This window comes from Tamandua tetradactyla, chromosome 10 (genome assembly GCF_023851605.1).
Source record: "Tamandua tetradactyla isolate mTamTet1 chromosome 10, mTamTet1.pri, whole genome shotgun sequence".
Classification (NCBI taxonomy): Eukaryota; Metazoa; Chordata; class Mammalia; order Pilosa; family Myrmecophagidae; genus Tamandua; species Tamandua tetradactyla.
The window spans coordinates 23,117,110-23,133,344 of record NC_135336.1 but is presented as its reverse complement, the minus strand read 5'-3'; the positions used below and the strand labels follow the sequence as shown (position 1 = coordinate 23,133,344).

The 16,235-nt window shown below is 35.2% G+C and overlaps 1 protein-coding gene across 3 annotated transcripts in view; it reads right to left on the bottom strand.

Annotated features, from left to right (window-relative positions):
- Positions 1 to 16,235, bottom strand: part of KPNA1 (karyopherin subunit alpha 1) — a 149,252-nt gene that overhangs the window by 7,652 nt on the left and 125,365 nt on the right. The window lies entirely within an intron of this gene.

Sequence of the window (16,235 nt, the reverse complement as noted above, 5' to 3'; positions counted from 1 at the left end):
GGATAAAGTAGAAAAGATGGAAAAAACAATGGATAGCTACAATGATAGATTTAAAGAGACAGAAGATAGAATTAGTGATTTGGAGGATGGAACATCTGAATTCCAAAAAGAAACACAAACTATCGAGAAAAGAATGGAAAAATTTGAACAGGGTACCAGGGAATTCAGGGACAATATGAACCGCACAAATATACGTGTTGTGGGTGTCCCAGAAGGAGAAGAGAAGGGAAAAGGAGGAGAAAAACTAATGGAAGAAATTATCACTGAAAATTTCCCAACTCTTATGAAAGACCTAAAATTACACATCCAAGAAGTGCAGCGTACCCCAAAGAGATTAGACCCAAATAGGCGTTCTCCAAGACACTTACTAGTTAGAATGTCAAAGGTCAAAGAGAAAGAGAGGATCTTGAAAGCAGCAAGAGAAAAACAATCCATCACATACAAGGGAAACCCAATAAGACTATGTGTAGATTTCTCAGCAGAAACCATGGAAGCTAGAAGACAGTTGGATGATATATTCAAATTACTAAAAGAGAAAAACTGCCAACCAAGACTCCTATATCCAGCAAAATTGTCCTTCAAAAATGAGGGAGAAATTAAAACATTCTCAGACAAAAAGTCACTGAGAGAATTTGTGACCAAGAGACCAGCTCTGCAAGAAATACTAAAGGGAGCACTAGAGTCAGATACGAAAAGACAGAAGAGAGAGGTATGGAGAAGAGTGTAGAAAGAAGGAAAGTCAGATATGATATATATAACACAAAAAAGGCAAAATGATAGAGGAAAATATTATCCAAACAGTAATAACACTAAATGTTAATGGACTGAATTCCCCAATCAAAAGACATAGAATGGCAGAATGGATTAAAAAACAGGATCCTTCTATATGCTGTCTACAGGACACACATCTTAGACCCAAAGATAAACATAGGTTAAAAGTGAAAGGTTGGGAAAAGATATTTCATGCAAATAACAACCAGAAAAGAGCAGGAGTGACTATACTAATGTCAACAAATTAGACTTCAAATGTAAAACAGTTAAAAGAGACAAAGAAGGACACTATATACTAATAAAAGGAACAATTAAACAAGAAGACATAACAATCATAAATATTTACGCACCGAACCAGAATGCCCCAAAATACGTGAGGAATACACTGCAAACACTGAAAAGGGAAATAGACACATATACCATAATAGTTGGAGAATTCAATTCACCACTCTCATCAAAGGACAGAACATCTAGACAGAGGATCAATAAAGAAATAGAGAATCTGAATATTACTATAAATGAGCTAGACTTAACAGACATTTATAGGACATTAAATCCCACAACAGCAGGATACACCTTTTTCTCAAGTGCTCATGGATCATTCTCAAAGATAGACCATATGCTCGGTCACAAAGCAACTCTTAACAAATTTAAAAAGATTGAAATCATACACAACACTTTCTCGGATCATAAAGGAATGAAGTTGGAAATCAATAATAGGCCGAGTGCCAGAAAATTCACGAATACATTGAGGCTCAACAACACACTCTTAAACGAGTGGGTCAAAGAAGAAATTGCAAGAGAAATTAGCAAATACCTCGAGGCGAATGAAAATGAAAACACAACATATCAAAACTTATGGGACGCAGCAAAGGCAGTACTAAGAGGGAAATTTATTGCCCTAAATGCCTATATCAGAAAAGAAGAAAAGACAAAAATGCAGGAATTAACTGTCCACTAGGAAGAACTGGAGAAAGAACAGCAAACTAATCCCAAAGCAAGCAAAAGGAAAGAAATAACAAAGATTAGAGCAGAAATAAATGAAATTGAAAACAATAGAGAAAATCAATAAGACCAGAAGTTGGTTCTATGAGAAAATCAATAAGATTGATGGGCCCTTAGCAAGATTGACAAAAAGAAGAAGAGAGAGGATGCAAATAAATAAGATCAGAAATGGAAGAGGAGACATAACTACTGACCTCACAGAAATAAAGGAGGTAATAACAGGATACTATGAACAACTTTATGCTAATAAATACAACAATTTAGATTAAATGGACGGGTTCCTGGAAAGACATGAACAACCAACTTTGACTCAAGAAGAAATAGATGACCTCAACAAACCAATCACAAGAAAAGAAATTGAATCACTCATTCAAAAACTTCCTAAAAAGAAAAGTCCAGGACCAGACGGCTTCACATGTGAATTCTATCAAACATTCCAGAAAGAATTAGTACCAACTCTCAAACTCTTCAAAATAATCGAAGTGGAGGGAAAACTACCTATTCATTCTATGAAGCCAACATCACCCTCATACCAAAACCAGGGAAAGATATTACAAAAAAAGAAAACTACAGACCAATCTCTCTAATGAATATAGACAGAAAAATCCTCAATAAAATTCTAGAAAATCATATCCAACAACACATTAAAAGAATTATACATCATGACCAAGTAGGATTCATCCCAGGTATGCAAGGATGGTTCAACATAAGAAAATCAATTAATGTAATACACCATATCAACAAATCAAAGCAGAAATTTCACATGATCATCTCAATTGATGCAGAGAAGGCATTTGACAAGATTCAACATCCTTTCCTGTTGAAAATACTTCAAAAGCTAGGAATACAAGGGAACTTCCTTAAAATGATAGAGGGAATATATGAAAAACCCACAGCTAATATCATCCTCAATGGGGAAAAATTGAAAACTTTCCCCCTAAGATCAGGAACAAGACAAGGATGTCCACTATCACCACTATTATTCAACATCATGTTGGAGGTTCTAGCCAGAGCAATTAGACAAGAAAAAGAAATACAAGGCATCAAAATAGGAAAGGAAGAAGTAAAACTATCAGTGTTTGCAGATGATATGATACTATACATGGAAAACCCAGAAAAATCCACAACAAAACTACTAGAGCTAATAAATGAGTACAGCAAAGTAGCAGGTTACATATCAACATTCAAAAATCTGTAGCATTTCTATACACTAGTAATGAACAAGCTGAGGGGGAAATCAAGAAATGAATCCCATTTACAATTGCAACTAAAAGAATAAAATACCTAGGAATAAATTAAACTAAAGAGATAAAAAACCTATATAAAGAAAACTACAAAAAACTGTTAAATCACAGAAGACCTAAATAGATGGAAGGGCATACCGTGTTCATGGATTGGAAGACTAAATATAGTTAAGATGTCAATCCTACCTAAATTGATCTACAGATTCAATGCAAATACCAATCAAAATCCCAACAACTTATTTTTCAGAAACAGAAAAACCAATAAGCAAATTTATCTGGAAGGGCAGGGTGCCCCAAATTGCTAAAAACATCTTGAGGGAAAAAAACGAAGCTGGAGGTCTCGCGCTGCCTGACTTTAAGGCATATTATGAAGCCACAGTGGTCAAAACAGCATGGTATTGGCATAACGATAGATGTATCGACCAGTGGAATCGAATAGAGTGCTCAGATATAGACCCTCTCATCTATGGACATTTGATCTTTGATAAGGCAGTCAAGCCAACTCACCCGGGACAGAACAGTCTCTTCAATAAATGGTGCCTAGAGAACTGGATATCCATATGCCAAAGAATGAAAGAAGATCCATATCTCACACCTTATACAAAAGTTAACTCAAAATGGATCAAAGATCTAAACATTAGGTCTAAGACCATAAAACAGTTAGAGGAAAATGTAGGGAGATATCTTATGAAACTTACAATTGGAGGTGGTTTTATGGACCTTAAACAGAAAGCAAGAGCACTGAAGAAGGAAATAAATAAATGGGAACTCCTCAAAATTAAACACTTTTGTGCATCAAAGAACTTCATCAAGAAAGTAGAAAGACAACCTACACAATGGGAGATAATATTTGGAAATGACATATCAGATAAAGGTCTAGTATCCAGAATTTATAAAGAGATTGTCCAACTAAACAACAAAAAGACAGCCAACCCAATTACAAAATGGGAAAAAGACTTGAACAGAAACCTCTCAGAAGAGGAAATACAAATGGCCAAAAGGCACATGAAGAGATGCTCAATGTCCCTGGCCATTAGAGAAATGCAAATCAAAACCACAATGAGATATCATCTCACACCCACCAGAATGGCCATTATCAACAAAACAGAAAATGACAAGTGCTGGAGAGGATGCGGAGAAAGAGGCACACTTATCCACTGTTGGTGGGAATGTCAAATGGTGCAACCACTGTGCAAGGCAGTTTGGCGGTTCCTCAAAAAGAGAATATAGAATTGCCATACGACCCAGCAATACCATTGCTAGGTATCTACTCAAAGGACTTAAGGGCAAAAACACAAACGGACATTTGCACACCAATGTTTATAGCAGCGTTATTTACAATTGCAAAGAGATGGAAACAGCCAAAATCTCCATCAACAGACGAGTGGCTAAAGAAACTGTGGTATATATATACGATGGAATATTATGCAGCTTTAAGACAGAATAAACTTATGAAGCATGTAATAACATGGATGGACCTAGAGAACATTATGCTGAGTGAGTCTAGCCAAAAACTAAAGGACAAATACTGTATGGCCCCACTGATGTGAATGGACATTCGAGAATAAACTTGGAATATGCCATTGGTAACAGAGTCCAACAGGAGTTAGAGACAGGGTAAGATAATGGGTAATTGGAGTTGAAGGGATACAGACTGTGCAACAGGACTAGATACAAAAACTCAAAAATGGACAGTACAATAATACCTAATTGTAAAGTAATCATGTTAAAACTCTGAATGAAGCTGCATCTGAGCTATAGGTTTTTTTTTGTTTGTTCATTTGTTTTTTTTTTTTTTTACTATTATTACTTTTATTTCTTTTCTCTATATCAACATTCTATATCTTTTTCTGTTGTGTTGCTAGTTCCTCTAAACCGATGCAAATGTACTAAGAAACGATGATCATGCATCTATGTGATGATGTTAAGAATTACTGATTGCATATGTAGAATGGTATGATTTCTAAATGTTGGGTTAATTTCTTTTTTCCATTAATTAATAAAAAAAAAAAGAAATGTGGGGAAATTACAAAAGGTGTAACATACACATACTGGGAATTCTAAAGGAAGAAAAAGAGAAAGGAGCAGGAGATCTGATGCAACAATGGCTGAGATTTTTCCAAAACTTAATGACCCACAACCAACCACAGCTCCTGGAATATCTATGGCTGAGACTTTTCCAAAACTAGTAACACACACCAAACCACAGGTCCTGGAATATCCAAGAACCCAAAGCACTATAAGTACCAAAAAATCTACACTTACGTATGTCACATTTAAAATGCTAAAAGACAAAGACAAAAAGAAATGCTTAAAAGAAGTGGGTGGGTGGGGGGTGGGGGAGGACAATACAACTTAGCTACAGAGAAATAAGGCTAAAAATTAACTGGACTTCTTAGTCAGAAACCATGCAAGCAAGAGTGGGGTGAAATATTTAAAATGCTGAAAGAAAAAAACCACCACGCTAGAATTCTGTAGCCAGTGAAATTACCCTTCAAAAGCAAAGGAGAATTAAAAACTCTCTCAGACAAATAAAAATTGAGAGAATTTGTCACCAGTAAACTGGCCTTGCAAGTTCTTCTTTGGTAAAAGAAGTTTTTTCAGAGAGAAGGAAAATATGTCAGAAACTTGGATCTTCAGAGAAGGAATAAAGGAAGGTAAAATATTTTATATTTTGATCTTATTCTTAATTAGTCTAAGAGATAACTGCTTGTTCAAAGTAATAAATAGCAAAAATGTATTGGGTGACGACAGCAAATGGATAAATGAAATGAAATGACTAACACCAATATTATAAAGGATGCAGGGAGGAACTGGGAATACTCCATTATAACACACCTGTATTACCAGTGAAGTGGTATAGTGGTATCTGAAAATGGACTTAGATTAGCTGTAAATATATATTACAAACCTTAAGTCAATTACTGAAAATATTTTTAAAAGAAGTATAATGAATATGCTAAGAGAGGAGAGAAGAATGAATCATATAAAACGACCAACTGCTAAAAACATCTTGAGGAAAAAAAACGAAGCTGGAGGTCTCGCGATGCCGGACTTTAAGGCATATTATGAAGCCACAGTGGTCAAAACAGCATGGTATTGGCATAGAGATAGATATATCGACCAATGGAATCGAATAGAGTGCTCAGATATAGACCCTCTCATCTATGGACATTTGATCTTTGATAAGGCAGTCAAGCCAACTCACCTGGGACAGAACAGTCTCTTCAATAAATGGTGCCTAGAGATCTGGATATACATATGTAAAAGAATGAAAGAAGACCCGTATCTCACACCTTATACAAAAGTTAACTCAAAATGGATCAAAGATCTAAACATTAGGTCTAAGACCATAAAACAGTTAGAGGAAAATGTAGGGAGATAGCTTATGAATCTTACAACTGGAGGCGGTTTTATGGACCTTAAACCTAAAGCAAGAGCACTGAAGAAAGAAATAAATAAATGGGAGCTCCTCAAAATTAAACACTTTTGTGCATCAAAGAACTTCATCAAGAAAGTAGAAAGACAGCCTACACAATGGGAGATAATATTTGGAAATGACATATCAGATAAAGGTCTAGTATTCAGAATTTATAAAGAGATTGTCCAACTAAACAACAAAAAGACAGCCAACCCAATTACAAAATGGGAAAAAGACTTGAACAGACACCTACCAGAAGAGGAAATACGGATGGCCAAGAGGCACATGAAGAGATGCTCAATGTCCCTGGCCATTAGAGAAATGCAAATCAAAACCACAATGAGATATCATCTCACACCCACCAGAATGGCCATTATCAACAAAACAGAAAATGACAAGTGCTGGAGAGGATGCGGAGAAAGAGGCACACTTATCCACTGTTGGTGGGAATGTCAAATGGTGCAACCACTGTGCAAGGCAGTTTGGCGGTTCCTCAAAAAGCTGAATATAGAATTGCCATACGACCCAGTAATACCATTGCTGGGTATCTACTCAAAGGACTTAAGGGCAAAGACACAAACGGACATTTGCACACCAATGTTTATAGCAGCGTTATTTACAATTGCAAAGAGATGGAAACAGTCAAAATGTCCATCAACAGACGAGTGGCTAAAGAAACTGTGGTATATACATACGATGGAATATTATGCAGCTTTAAGACAAGATAAACTTATGAAGCATGTAATAACATGGATGGACCTAGAGAATATTATGCCGAGTGAGTCCAGCCAAAAACTAAAGGACAAATACTGTATGGTCCCACTGATGTGAACGGACATTCGAGAATAAACTTGAAATATGTCATTGGTAACAGAGTCCAGCAGGAGTTAGAAACAGGGTAAGATAATGGGTAATTGGAGTTGAAGGGATACAGACTGTGCAACAGGACTAGATACAGAAACTCAAAAATGGACAGCACAATAATACCTAATTGTAAAGTAATCATGTTAAAACACTGAATGAAGCTGCATCTGAGCTATAGGGTTTTTTTTTGTTCTTTTTTTTTTTTTTTTTTTTTACTATTATTACTACTTTATTTCTTTTCTCTATATCAACATTCTATATCTTTTTCTGTTGTGTTGCTAGTTCCTCTAAACCGATGCAAATGTACTAAGAAACGATGATCATGCATCTATGTGATGATGTTAAGAATTACTGATTGCATATGTAGAATGGTATGATTTCTAAATGTTGTGTTAATTTCTTTTTTTTTTCCGTTAATAAAAATAAAAAAAATTTTAAAAAAATTTAAAAAAATGACCAACTGCAACCAAAAAAGGCAAAAAAAGAAAAAAATACGTAAAGATAAAAAAGAAAAGAACAAGTGCAATGAACAGATAAGCTACAAATATGGTAGGTATTAATTCAACCATCTTACCAACCACTTTAAATGTGAATGGTCTAACTATACCAATTAAAAGACAGAGACTGTTAGAGTAGATAAAAAACAAGATTCAACAATATATTGTCTACAAGAAACCCATTTTATATATAAAGACACAGATAGACTGAAAGAAAAGGGATGGAGAAAGACAAATCACGCTAACATTTATCAAAAGAAACCTGGAGTATAAAATAAATTTGGTAGATGGAAATACTAGTGGTCAATGAGAGGGAGAGGTAAGGTGTATGCTATGTATGAGTTTTTAATTTTTTGTTTTTATTGTTCTGGAGTGATGCAAATGTTCTAGAAAATGATCATGGTGATGAATACACAACTATGTGATGATATTGTGAGCCACTGATTGTACACCATGGAATGGAATGTATGTGTATGAAGTCTTCCAATAAAAACGTTAAAAAAAAAAAAAAAAAAAGAAAAAACTGGTGTAGCTATGTTAATTTTGGACACAGCAAGTAGACTTTTTTGGGGGTAAGGGGGATACATGGGCTGGGAAGAAAGCAGACTTTAGAACAAGGAAAATTATGAGGAATAGAGAGCGACATCATATAATGAGAAAGGGATCAATTCTCTAAGGAGACAACAACAGTGTGTCAAATACATGAGGTAAAAACCGATAGAAGTGAAAGGAGAAACTGACAAATACACTAATATAGTTGGGAGACCTCAATTCCCCTCTATCAGTAACTGACATATTCAGGAAGTAGAAAATCAATAAGAATATACTTTAACTGAACAGTATAATCAATCAACTGGATCTAATTGATAATTGTACTATACTTCATACAACAGCAGAATACACATTATTTTAAAACTCACACAGAATATTCACGAAGACAGAACACATTCAGGGCCATGAAACACTTTAAGAAAATTAAAAGAATAGAAAGCATGCAAAAAGTATGCTCTCAGACTTCAATGGAATTAAACTAAAAATAAGTAACAGAAAGAAGGCTGAAAAATCCCCCAATATTTGGGAATTAAACAACTCATGTCTAAATAATATGTGGATCAAAGAAGTCTCAAGAGAAATGTAAGAATATTACAGACTAAAGAAAATACAACTTATCAAAATATGTGGGATGCAACAAAAGCAGTGCTTAAAAGGAAATTATTAGCATTAAATGCATATTTTAGAAAAAGATAAAGATCTAAAATCAATAGCTTCCACTTGGGAAGCTAGATAAAGAAGAGCAATATAAACCTACAGTAAGCAGAAGAAATAAAAATTAGAGCCCGAATCAGTAAAATTAAAATCAGGAAATAAACAAAAATTAAAGTTGGGTCTTTTGAGAAGAGACCAATAAAAGTGATCAACATCTAGCTAGGCAACTAAGTAAAAAGAGAAAAGGTACAAAGTACTAATAACAGAAATGAATGAGGGACCATCACTATTGATCCCATGAACATTAACAGGATAATAAAGAAATAATATGGCCAATTCTATGCCCACAAATTTGATAATTTCGATGAAATGGACCAATTTCCTGAAACATACAAGCTACCAAAATTCACCCAAGATGACACAGATAATCTGAATATCTATTAAATAAACTGAATTGATAATTAGTAACCTTCCAAAAAAGAAATCACCAGGACCAGATGGTTTCACTAGCAAATTTTACCAACCATTTAAAGAAGAAATGGTACTAATTCTCAACATTCTCTTTCAGAAAAAGAGAAGCAGAGGGCATACTTTCTAACTCATTCTATCAGGCCAGTATTACCATAACTCACTCTGTTAGGCCAGTATTATTCTAATACTAAAGACATTACTGGAAAGGAAAACTAAAAACCAATTATCCTGAACATACAGGCAAAAATCCCTAATATTAGCAAACTGAACCCAATATTATATAAAATGAATTTTATATATATATATATATATATATATATATATATATATATATATATATATATATATATATATATATACCACAACCAACTGAAATTTATTCCAGGTATGCAAAGCTGGTTCAGCTTTCAAAAATCAATGTAAGCCCCATCACATCGAGAGGTTAAAGAAGAAAAATCATATAAATCATCTCAACAGATGGGGAGAAGCATTTGACAAAATTCTATACTCGAATATTCATGATAAACTCTCAACAAAATGGAATAGAAGGAAATTCTTCAGTTTGATAAAGAACCTCTGCAAAATGATGAGAATCTAGATATTTAGGGTGGTGGAACTATTCTGTAAACTTTAAAAATGGACACATGATATGCATATGCCAAAACCACTGGAACTGCACAATACAAAGAGTGAACTATAACATAAACTACAGACTTTAGTTAATAATGTGTCAACATTGGTTAATTAATTATAACAATGTATTACATTGATAGGTGCTTCTAATAATAGGGAAACTGTATGGTGTCTGCTCAGCTGTTCTGTAAATCTAAAATCATTCTAAAAAATACATGCTATTAATTTTTTTGAAAAAGTAGTTTTAAGTTACATTTAGTATTATTACACAAGAATATGAATTTAATACCAGGGTGTCTAGGTTTAACTATTTCTTGACAAATGAGACCTATATGTCCTATGAACAGAACAGGTCAATGATCCATGCTTAAAGCCATTTCTAACTATTTCCTCTTCCTCACACCAGTTTTTATTCACCATAACCTGTTAACCATCCCCTCAATATGTTTCCATAATTCTTGTTTTCCTTTAAAAAACAAAAAGTCTCCTTTTGATTGTAAAGAAATATATACATTTTTTATAGAAAACATTGAAAAACACAAAGTAAAATTAAAAGTACCCAAAGATAACCTTTATTAAATCCCAGCTCTATGAAATATAAGCTTGGCAACTGGGAATATCACTTGATTTCTCTGTACCTAGTTTCCTCATGAGTAAAATGGTGATGCATTATTATAATGCCTACCAACTTCATAATATTCTTGATACTTAAATAAGTTCACGTAAATAAAGAACTGAGAACAATGCCTGACACCCAGAAAGCATTCAATTAAATGTGAGCTACTTAAAAAGAGTAGGATACTGATTATGTATGTTGTTTTATTTTGTTTATTTTTTAATTAATAAATAAATTTAAAAAAAAGAGTAGGATAAATCTGAGTATAAAAAACATTGATGTCAAAGAACCAAGGAAAGAATGTGAAAACTGTTGTCAAATATGGGTGTGAAAAAAGCACATTTCTAGATTTATACATTATTATTTTAAGTACATGCATTTCATTTATAGCCCTAAAAGTTTTATATTCAAGTTGGCAAAACAAAGAAACAAATACTTTTAAAAACTTTTCACTGAGAATAATGATAACATGACAATATTTGAGCTTGTTTTATAATCAACCACTTGTTTTCTCTAAGACGTAATTTTCTCTTTAGTTTTTTAACACTGTTATATCTTTATTAAATGCAAAAAAGAATTCAGAAAGGATTAAGTTATAGACAACCAAAAAAACTCAAAATGTAAGAAATTTAAAGCTGAATCTACAAAAACCTTAAGATGTATTGGCCAATAGACAATTCATTCAAAGAAAATGCTGAATTCAGGAAGCCCACAGGGGCTTTGTCATTAAACCTCTTCTTGCTACTTTGAGGATTCTCTCATTTTTGGTATTTGACATTCTGATTAGTGTATGTCTTGGAGTAGTCTATTAGGATTTATTCTGTTTGGAGTATGTTGAGTTTCTTGAACATGTATAGCTATGCCTTTCCTAAGAGTTGGGGAATTTTCTACTATTATTTTCTCAAATACTCTTTCTGCCCCCTTTCCCTTCTCTTCTGCTTCTGGAACACCTGTATGTTTGTGCACTTCATGCTGTCATTCAAATCCCTGAGATACTGCTCAATTTTTCCCCTTCTTTTCTCTTATATGCACTTTGGTTGGTAAGATTTCAGTAATTCTGTCTTCCAGCTTGCTGATTCATTCTTCTGCCTGTTCCAATCTGCTGCTGTATGCCTCTAGTCTATTTTTAATTTCTTCTATTTCTTTCATTCCTATAAGTCCTGTTATGCTTCTTTTAGTATTTTCAAATTCTTCTTTCTGCTCACCCAGTCTCTTCTTATTATCCTTTATCTCTTTAGCCCTATTTTCCTTCATTTCCTTGAATCAATTTAGGAGGTTTGAACATCTTTGATTAGTTGTTACAAATTCTGTCTCCTTTGGAGTTTTAATTTATTACTTTGCCTGGGCCATATCTTCCTGTTTCTTAGTATGGCTTGTAATTTTTTGCTGATGTCTAAGTATCTGATTATCTTGATGAGTTTACTCTGGAGGTCAGTTTCTCTCTCTAGCCTAGGGTTTTCTTGTGGGTTGGCTTTGTGATAAGGCTCTTCTTTGGTATTTGGTTCAACTTATTCTAGACCTTTAGCATAGCTAAAGTCCATCCTCCAGGGCAGCTAGTAAACAGCCAGAAACTGTCTGTTTCAGCTCTTCTTCTGATTCTTGCCCTGTATATATGGTACACTTTTTGAGACTGCACTATTTGTACAGTTGTTTCACCCCCAGGGAAAGTTTACTTTCCTCTGTTACTTCTCTGGGAATGTTGATCTATTCTGTTTGTTCTTTAACCCTACTTTCTTGTCTCTAACTGCTTTTGCCCTGGAGGGAAAATTCTGGGAGGCAGATCACCCTGGAGAAGACTTTCCTAAGTCAGTACTTCCCAATCAAAACAGGGATAGGGACCCATGAAGGGGGCACAGATTGGCTCCCAAGTGCCCTAGGGAGGAGACCAGAAAGGATACCAAATGTCTCTTTGATAGCTCCTGAATATGTGCTTTCCTGGCCTACCCAGTAGATGGTGCTCTTCAACAAACTGTTCCCCACAATCCCAAGGAGGTTCTGTGCTTTTAAGTCTCCATCAACTCTGTCCCTATGAGGAGTGGTGCTGAAACAGAGGTTGCTGGTTGCTTTTGTCTGGGATGAGCTGAAAACCCAGCTTAGAGCCAGGATCCAGCAAACCTCAATCAGTGTTCAGCCGTGCTCCCACCCTAGTCACCCTTCAGCAAACTGTTTCCTGTATCCCCGAGAAGACACTGTACTGCACCTTCAAATCAGCCCTGCTTCTATCGGTCAGGGGTTGGGCTGAACAGAGGCTACTGGCTGATGGCTGCCCTCAGAGCCAGGACTCAGCAATTTGAATTCTCTCAAGTGTCAATCAATGTTCAGCTATACTCTCCTCCCTGTTCTTGGAGAAAAACTACCATTCAGCAAACTGTTCCCTGCAGCCCTAAGAAGGTACTAGGGCTCTGAAGCATCCCTGCTTCCAACTGTTGGGGATGGGGTTGAAAAAGAGGCTGCTGGTTGCTTCTGTGTTGGGCATGTTAAGACAACAACTGGGACCCAGCGATTTGAGTATGGTAATCATAATCTGTGATCAGTGCTCGGCCATGTCCCGCACCGACCCCGTTACTGGAGAAGAGGACTTCTATCTCCCTTTCTGGCAGCAGCAGCCAGCCAAGGACTGGATCCCGAGGCAGCCTGCCACATGAGTGGAGGATGGACACCAGCTACTACTGGTGTGAGAATGCTACTCACAGTTCTACTGGCGTGAGAATGCTACTCACTGCAGTTAACTGGTTTCTTCCTTCTTCTCTTTCCTGGATGGTATACAGTGTTATTCTGGCCTCTGGAGCCCCAGAACAGTTTTCAGACAGTTTCTGGCTGTTTACTAGCTGCCCTAGAGGATGAACTGAGTCCTGGAGTTCCCTATTCCTCCATCTTTCCCTATTCCTCCATCTTTCCCTATATTATTTTGAGAATAGCATTATATGAAGGAATATAGTTTGAAGAACTGAAAAGAGTATTGAAGAACAGCAAACAGCACAATGCTATGACTGATGTACGGGAATAGTTCCTATAGGTGACATAATCACTGGCTGTCAAGGCTAGCTGATTAATTTAACAGAAGAGATAGCCCATAAAAGTTTTTTGTTAAGGAATTTTAATACTTAGAATTTTAATCCAAGAACACATGATGTGGAAAAAGTGACTGAGTTAGCTTTCTAAAATGTATGTCTCAAACCTGAGAGCTGATCTAATAGGTAATTTTATATCTAGGCATTCCTTTCAGAATTAGAAATTTATGGGGAAGAAATAAAGATCCTCTAGAATGAAGTAAAGTGAGTTTTGAGAGACTGAATAAAGTCAGATTTCTTTTGAGGAGCTGCAAACTGTGTCTAAAACTGTCTTCCTCACATAGGATTTGCTTGCTGTGTCCTGAATTTTTAATTAATAGTACCACCATCTTCCCCAGTCACTTTGACTTCTCCCTTTCTTTTGTGCTTGCTTTATTGCCTGTCACCATGTCCTGCAGATCCTTCTTTCCTATATCTAATGGACACGCTTTGCCTCTTAAGTTATCATCTTGGTCTTGCTCACTAATTGCACATACAACTGCAATGCCTCTTAACTGCTTTTTTTCTTCTCCTCAAAGTACTATTTTCTTCCTATCACTCTCATGGTTAAAAACTCTCTAAATCTTTCCAATACCTATGACCAAAGCCTTCATCCCAGTATTCAAAAGTCCATCAATTACTTAATTCCACACCCCCACAAAAGAATAACCTATAGCCAGATTGATGTGCCTGCTCCAATAGCATTTACTGTGCACTTTCCCTCATAATATTCCCACTTCTGAAATTGCCAAATCTCTACCAAAATTACAAGTTTCATCTCTTGGAAGAAAAACTGACTTAAAATTTACTCTAACTCCAGGCAACACTGCCTGTCTCCCATTTTAGGAAACATAGAATGTATTAGCATTTCACTGCATTCCACCTAGAACTGTAGATATTTCCAAATTATTCTTGTTGATTATGGCATCCAAATCCTGTCTCCTCAACAAGAATGTGCATAAGCTGCAGAGATGTTTAATCAGTGATGGAGTCAATTTAATTTCAATTTGAACTACAATACTTTTGTAATAAATCTTTTCAAGATAACTCTTCATTTTATTATGAAGAAACTGTTAGGAAGTTAATAATTAACTTCATTAATGTATATAGCTATGCTGCTTTTTAAAAATGGATAGAAGCCATTCTATTCCTAACAGATCAAAATATTCCTGAATATTTTCTAATGAAAGATGTAGTATTTTAGAAATGATCTTAAAATTTTAAGAAGAGAAAACTTCAGAACAAATGGTATAAAAAGTTTAATATTTTAATTAAGAAACAAATTTGGTATATAAACCTTGGGACAATTAATAATTATAACTCTGAGTGTGAACATAAAGTTTGACTATTCAGTGTTCAAATAGCTATCCTGTATTACTTCATATTAATGATATCTGGTGGTGGCATACTGAGATCATAAGATCCCAGAACCATAATATTAGGAGGTTGTAGAAGACAAAGAAGCTTCTGAAGACCTCATGACATATTCTTTGAATAATCTGTCCATGATGAACTTCACTAAAATAACTACCATAAATGTAAATCTGTTTGTGATTTTACGATTTTATTATATGTAGGTATATATTTCTTATCTTTCCTATCTATCTGATCAGTTTGGAGCAATCTGTTAGATCTTCTTTAACTTTTTCGTTTTCAATACCCAATACAGCACTAAAAATAGCATTTATTGAATGCCTGTATTATCCCATTTGATATACACGAAATTTTTTTTTCACTGAATCCACAAGCAGCAATATGAGAAGTAGCTATGTTTCCCTGATATTACATAGAAGGGAAGAGTAAACGCTTCTTAGTATTCATTTAAAACCATCTTTTCTTATCTGGATTTCCCAGAAAGAAGGTTCAGGCAGGCTGTGTCTAGATTCCATTTTTCTCTTCATCACTGTTGTATTTTTCTATATAAAATAATGGATGTCCACAGTTTGGTGCTTAATTATACGATGTTCTTTTGGGGAACTGATTCCTGTCTATATTTATGTCTTCTCTAGCCAGTAAGATTATGAGCTATAGCAAGAGGGCTATTTAAGTCTCAAGCTAATACAGATCTCTCCCTGAGTACCAAAGTCCTGTGGAAAGCATCTGCCTATACTGAATTTGGCACTTCACTACAGGACATACTTCTCGTTTACGTCTGGTTCAATTCAATTGCTAAAACCTCTACAGTAGAAACAGCAAGAGTTAGCTATCAATGTTGGGCTCTGAGGATCTTACAAATAACCTTCTAGTCTACCTGGATGTTTGTGACCAAGTAGTTCTGGAGTAGATTAAAGCCACCCTGTATGCATTTGAATCGCAGCAAACTTCAACTATGCCTTACTTCTCACATCCCAGAAGTACTGTCAACAAGAAGGAAAAATATAGGACTTATATACATTTGAATCTAATTATGACACGAAGGAAAGTCTTCCAGAGGACTGAAATTGAACATTCTTATTT